The 7,080-nt window shown below is 52.9% G+C and overlaps 1 pseudogene; it reads right to left on the bottom strand.

The window, feature by feature from the left end:
• Window positions 1-6,607: 6,607 nt before the first annotated feature.
• Window positions 6,608-6,726, bottom strand: LOC148594715 (5S ribosomal RNA; annotated as a pseudogene).
• Window positions 6,727-7,080: the final 354 nt, after the last annotated feature.

The following is a 7,080-nucleotide window of genomic DNA, read 5'->3' as shown; positions in this document are numbered from 1 at the left end:
TGCTTCCAGCGTTGCTTTCGGCAGCAAAACAGAATCAAGCCTGTTTCTCATCCCACCCACAAAGCGTGCCCGGCATGCGTCTTGGCACTGCTTCACACTTCCCTTGGCATGCTCTTTACAGCCTCACTCCAAATGGGGCTCTGCGCTTCTTCCCTCGCTGAACTCCACGCTTACACTAAAGCATGCTTCCAGCGTTGCTTTCGGCAGCAAAACAGAATCAAGCCTCAGAAACAGGGTTGTTGCTTTTTTCCTGCTGAAGGAAATGCAGGAAGTGTACTTTAGTGATAGCGTGGAGTTCGGCGAGGGAAGAAGCGCAGAGCCCCATTTGGAGTGAGGCTGCAACGAGCATGCCAAGGGAAGTGTGAAGCAGTGCCAAGACGCATGCCGGGCACGCTTTGTGGGTGGGATGAGAAACAGGCTTGATTATGTTTTGCTGCCGAAAACAATGCTGGAAGCACGCTTTAGTGTAAGCGTGGAGTTTGGCGAGGGAAGAAGCTCAGAGCCCCATTTGGAGGCTGTAAAGGGCAGTCCAAAGGAATTGTGAAGCAGTGCCAACACTAACGCTGGGCACACTTTGTGGGTGGGATGAGAAACAAAGTTGATTCTGTTTTGCTGCCGAAAGCAATGCTGGAAGGGTGCTTTAGTGCTAGTATGTAATTCAGAGATGGAAGAAGCGCAGAGCCCCATTTGGAGTGAGGCTGTAAAGAGCATGCCAAGGGAAGTGTGAAGCAGTGCCAAGACTCATGCTCTTGCGTGCTTTGTGGGTGGGATGAGAAACAGGGTTGATTCTGTTTGCTGGAAGTGTGGAATGCTGGAAGTGTCCTTTAGTGCAAGCAATTGCTGAGCAAGATGCTCCTCTGGGCTCCAGCACTTTGGTGATAGGGTTTGCAGTGCTTGCTTTTGGAGGGATTTCCTCTGTGTGAGGGAAACAATGGACGGCACCAGGGAGATCAGCTACTCCTTCTGCCCTTGGCTTTCCTGTCCTTACCCAAGGGCTGGGAATTCACCTCCATTAGGAATAGACTATTGCAGCCCAGTGCTGGGCAGAGCTGCAGCAGCTGCAGGTCCCTGCTGCTGCTGAAGGCACATATGTGCCTGCTCTGCCCCCTGCAGCCCTTGGAAGCCGTGGCACGGGCAGCAGTGCAGAGTACGTGCTGAGACCTTCATCAGTGATGCCTGGGAGACCCTGAAAAAGGCCTTGAAACAACAAGGTCATGCCAAGACAAGAGCCCTACAGAACAGGTCAGAGTTAAGTACTGTGGAGAGGGGGCAAGTGCAGCAGCCAGGAGAGCAGCATGATTGGCCTCTGGATGCAGAAGCTTCTTGATTGAACTGTGCAAGGCAGGTGGCAAGAGAGCTGAGCCCAGAGCAACGTGAGTGCTGAGCAAGGACAGTACCTGCATAGAGGGAAGATAGTGTGCCTGTTTGTACAGGGAAGACTGCTCTGCTTCACACTTGTCCTCCAGCATTCCCAGGGCAGCAGCCAAATGCCTGCTGGCAATTCCCTGTGCCACCAGCCCTGCGGCTGCTTGGGAGCCACCCAGAGCCCTCCGCGCACCTCTGGCATCAGCCCCTTCCCAGCAGCTGCGCTCTGCCTCGCAGGGGCACTGCCGCTTGCCAGCAAGCAAGCTTGGCCAGCAGCAAGGTGCTCCTCTGGGCTCCAGTACTTTGGTGGCAGGGGTTGTGCTGCATGTTTTTGGAGGGTTTTCCCCTGTGCGAGGGAAACACCTGATGGCACCAGGGAGATCTCCTACTCCTTCTGCCCTTGGCTTCCCTGTCCTTACCCAAGGGAGGAAGCCATGTAAGGGACAGAAGTGCAGGAGCCGCACGAAGGCTGATCTCAGCCACAGCACATGGCCTGTGCAAGGTGCGCGGCAGGACAAGAGAAGGAGCCCAGCAGCGCACCAGGGGCTCCCAGGCCACCCTCAACTCACAAGGGCTCTGCTGAGGACATGCACACTTGGCCCCAGGGCACAACTGCCCTTTGCGCTCATTGCGCTACTGAGGAACACGCCTCGACCATGGAAACCCAACCTTTCTCTAGTCCATCGGGCTCAACAGGGCAGGAGGGGGAGCAGGGAGGAAAGATGAAGGCGTTCAAGGCTGCTTGCAGGAGTGGAAGCAGAGCCCCAAGTGCAGCCCGGCCTCTGGGCAGGCAGCCGCCAGCAGTGCCATGGGGCTGCGTGAGGAGCCCTCCTTGGCACCCAGCAAGCCCAAGGCCATGCACTGCTCTCTGCTGCCAGGCTCAGCAGTGCCAGGGGGAGACCAGCACATGCAGACCCTTCCTCACGGTGGCCCCCCTGGCCCCTTGCACTGCCCTCCTCCCGCCACGGAGCAGTGGAACATCCCAGAGGGGCAGTTATTGCCACGGGAACACGTATGCTTCCCAGGGCTGCGCCTCACAGTGGCTCCAGTGCTGGCCACGCAGCAGCAAGGCCAGGTGAGCAGCAGGGCCGTGCAGCACCAGGGGCCACCCATGGTGCCCACAGGGTGCGGGGCAGCCTGCGCAACGCCTCCCAGGGGAGGCCCCAAAGCCGCCGCACACCCCTTGGCACTCGCACCGCTCCCCTTGCCCTTTTCTCTGCTCTGCTTGGCACTGGGCTCTCTGCCTGCCTGCCAAAGGGGCTGCTGGGCGCAAGGAGGCTGCTGCGGGCAGGGCCGGCACTGCCTGCTCCGGGCCCCACCACTCCCACGCACGGAGACGCCAAGAGGCTCCTGGGACAGAGACCCCTGCTCTCGGGGCTACGAGTGCCAATGGCTCCTTGGCCCTTGCAGGCCAAGGTCTGCTTCACCCTGGCTGCTGCCAGGAAGCGCTGGGCCCAGCGACGCCATCATGAACCTGGTATGGAAATGTTTCTTTCTAGATTTTTTAGAGTAGTATTTTTTGTTGTTTATATTCTTGTTGAAAGTATTGTTATTGTTAATGAGATTTTTGTTATTTTTATTCTTGTTGTTATTGTTCTTTATCTACTTATGCTTATGGTTTTTGTTTCAATATAGATTCCTGTATCATAGCTTAAGTGTTGTGCATTATTTCCAAGCCAGCTCCGGCACAAAAATCATCCCCACTGAAGGTGTGTGGGGGAAGCCTCACCATATTAGAGCATAGGAGTAAGTAAGGGCCAGCAAACGGTCCCTCTAAGACTCCCCCTTACACGTGCCCCTTGGCATCCTACAGTCCCCTTTCCTTCTTTTTTCTTTCTTTTATTACTTTTTCGGCATTTTGCACAGAAAAAAAAACACCTTTTTCCCTCCAAAAAACATATTTCTCTCAAAAACCCTACATAGGGCCATATAGACACGTATGGACTCATTTTCCACCCCAAAAAACACATTTTTTCCCCCTAAAAAAATATATTCCTCTCAAAAAACTCTATATACGGCCATATAGACGCATATGGACCAGTTGCTGCTATAAAGCCCCTTTGCCTTCTGTTCACGGGACACACTTGTTGCAACCTAGTGCCTAAGATCTGGGAGAACATCCTGAGTGTTATCGACCTGATGGTAATGGGTCTCCAGTTGTTGATGTCCACAGTTTTCCAGGCATCGGTCGACTTCGGAATCACAATAGTTCTTCCAGCCTTCATCACGCCCGGGACCTTCCCAACCAACAGCCACAGGTTGAACAATTCAGCCATCTGGCTGCCCTGGGGATCTATCTTAACCAGATCCCTCAGGAATAGGCCATCGGGTCCCAGGGTGGAACATCGAGACATCTCCACAGCATTCTTCATGACGTCCCCCATGGAGATCATGGATCGGAAGGCAGAACTGTCGGCCTTTCCCATACTCTGGAACAAGCCCAAGCTGGTAAAGGGGACCACCTCCTCCCACCTCACTTTGAAGAAGTCCCAAACTACTTCTATAGGGAGGGGCCATCTGATGGCTTCGATGTTATCAAGTATAATTCCAGTAAGCTTCTTCTGATCAAACACGAAGAGCTGCTGGTACCTGAGATATTGTCCCCACTTAACTGCCCTGCGTTTCATCCACTTCTTCTCCTTTCTTGCAGGAACAGCCTCGGTTAGATGCTTACGATGATAGCACATCCTAGATGTGACGAGCTTCCCCTTTGCAAGGGATATTGGCAACTCCAGTGGACGGATGATAACCTCGGAGGGGTCTTCCATATCTTCCATAGCCTCTTGGAACGCCCTCTGGCCACATAGAGCTCCTGCACAAATCTGCTCACTCACAATCCTTCTATATTCCCTTCTAATATCCTCAACTTTTTCCACTACGGGGGGGAGTTCCCTTCCCAGCGCCGCAGCTGCAAATTTCTCGGGCAGCAAAGTCCTAGCTGTAGCTGCCAGCTGCCTCCTTTTATCGCTGATCTGTTTCACCGATTTCGTTGGCAAATGCTCTGCAATCAGCTTATTAAAAAAATTGCTGGTTCTTAAACCTGTCTTCCATTCAATCAGTTGTGCAACTTCGTCCTCAGTCCAGCAGCTCTTGTGAGTGCCATGTACCACTTTCTTCTTCGGGCAAGCTCCCTCAATCCGCTCCACATTCCTTGTAAGTGGGGGCACAAACCTTTTGTGCTGTGACAGGCCACTTTTCATCTTAAATTTTTGCCTGCATTCCTCACACTCCCATTTGGGTGCATCCAGGGGGCCCTCCTCAACTGGGGGTCCCTGGAACTTTGGGAAATGGCATGCAATACTATGGTGTTTCTCATTAGTCCTCCCACATTGAGAGCACTGATATAGGATCCGTCTCCGACCATGGGTCCTCTTCAGATGTTCCATTAAAACCATAATCTTAGCCACGCTAGTACCACAGCATGGATATGCTGGATGGTCCTAGAGGACCTTCACTACCAGGGTAGAAACCTCGGATGCTCTGGCCCCCAGTACTAAGATAGGACTGACTAGTTCAGGATGGATTGCAGGGCCAGGTTAGGTAGCCTGACCTCTTTCTCCGGCAGCATTTCCACTCCTATTTCCTGCTGCGACCCCTGACGCCAGCACCTCATAGACCTCTGGCAGATCTCTAATGAAATCCAGATTTGCTGGTTCAGGGAACTCCCCTCCCCAGATGCCATAATCCGAGTTATAAAGTGTGAATGGTAAGGTAAGGCAGATCTCTGATTCTGATCTTATCGACACAGGAACTTTCCCGGTTGTTTCCACAGGGAACTCCCCTGTCTGAGTCGCCACCAAAATGAAATTCACAACCCAGGACTCCATGGGTTGGATGTGTGTCTAGGGGGTTCTGTTATACCCAGGAGAACAACACCCCCAAGTCCTCCAGAGATGCCCAATTACAGCCCGCGACGCAAGGAGCTACAGTCCAGTAATGAAATGGCTGGACAATTTTGTAATATCTCACACCTAGAATACTACTGAGCAGCCAGCGACCGCTACTCAATAGGGTAGGAGCAACTAATCCCGGGGCAGAGACAACTTTTGTCACGCAATGTTACAGGGTCCGGCGGGAACCACATGGATGTATTGTCTCTGCAGCTAAGCCCGTGTTGTAACTACAGTCCCCAGTAAGAGAGTCATAGTTACTCCCACCATAGTTACTCATGCGGCCTCCCAAGGCCTCCATTCGCACGGGGTTGGGGGGCCCTATGGGCTTTCGTGCAGCTTCCCGGGGCCTTCATCTGCACAGGGCCAGGGGAACGCTACGGACTTTCTTGTGTCCTCCCGGGGCCTCCATGTGCACGGGACCGGGGGAACGCTACGGGTTTTCTTGTGTCCTCCCAGGGTCTCTGTGCGCATGGAGGCGGGTGGGCCCTACAGGCATTCATGCAGCCTCCTGGGGCCTGGCTGCTAGTGGCTGGTAGAGGATGTGTCAAGGCTGCGGATGCTCACTGTCAGCCTAGCACTGTTCTGCTTATGCAGGTGGAGTTTGATGGCATATCTGTGTGACCTTCAGCTGAATTCCTCACTAGGGATTTGGGTTGTTGCGTCCCTTTTGAGGAGAAAGGAATTGCTTTCTAGGAAAAATGGATGTAAAATAAATTTTTGATGTGCTCTGTTGAAGACTGATGAATCATAGAATCATAGAATCATAGAATCATAGAATCATAGAATGCTTAAGGTTGGAAGGGACCTCTAGAGGTCATCTAGTCCAAACCCCCTGCACATGCAGGGTCACCTAGAGCACGTGGCACAGGACTGCGTCCAAGCGGGTTTGGAAGATCCAGAGAAGCAGACTCCACAACCTCTCTGGGCAGCCTGTTCCAGTGCTCTGTCACCCTTACTGTTAAAAAATTTTTCCTTAAGTTCCTGTGGAACTTTTGGTGCTTAAGTTTGTGGCCATTATCTCTAGCTTTGTCGGTGGCCACCACTGAAAAGAGACCAGCACCATCCTCTTCACTCCCTCCCTTGAGGTACTTACAGACACTGATTAGATCCCCTCTCAGCCTTCTCTTCTCCAGGCTGAACAGGCCCAGCTCCCTCAGCCTCTCCTCATAGGGCAGATGTTCTAGGCCCCTCATCATCCTTGTGGCTCTGCGCTGGACTCTCTCCAGCAGCTCCACATCCCTCTTGTACTGTGGAGCCCAGAACTGGACACAATACTCCAGATGCGGCCCCACCAGGGCTGAGTAGAGGGGCAGGATCCCCTCCCTCGACCTGCTGGAGACGCTCTTCTAAGCCTACAGCACCCAGTATTCCCAGGCGGTCTCCCATCCAAGTACTAACCGAGCCCGACTCTGCTTAGCTTCCGAGATCAGACGAGATTGGGCATTTTCAGGGTGGTATGGCCGTAGGCAAGAAGAATCATAGAATCATAGAATCATAGAATGCTTAGGGTTGGAAGGGACCTCTAGAGATCATCTAGTCCAACCCCCCTGCACACGCAGGGACACCTAGAGCACGTGGCACAGGACTGCATCCAAGCGTGTTTTGAAGATCTCCAGAGAAGGAGATTCTACAACCTCTCTGGGCAGCCTGTTCCAGTGCTCTGTCACCCTCACTGTTAAGAAATTTTTCCTTAAGTTCCTATGGAATTTTTGATGTTTCAGTTTCCGGCCATTTCCTCTAGTCCTATCAGTGGCCACCATTGAAAAGAGACCATCCCCGTCCTCTGCACTCCCTCCCTTGAGGTATTTATATACACTGATTA

Source organism: Tinamus guttatus, unplaced genomic scaffold, assembly GCF_059628265.1.
Source record: "Tinamus guttatus ecotype Peru unplaced genomic scaffold, ASM5962826v1 Tinamus_guttatus_pri_ptg000212l, whole genome shotgun sequence".
Lineage (NCBI taxonomy): Eukaryota > Metazoa > Chordata > Aves > Tinamiformes > Tinamidae > Tinamus > Tinamus guttatus.
This window is presented reverse-complemented; position numbering and strand designations above follow the sequence as displayed.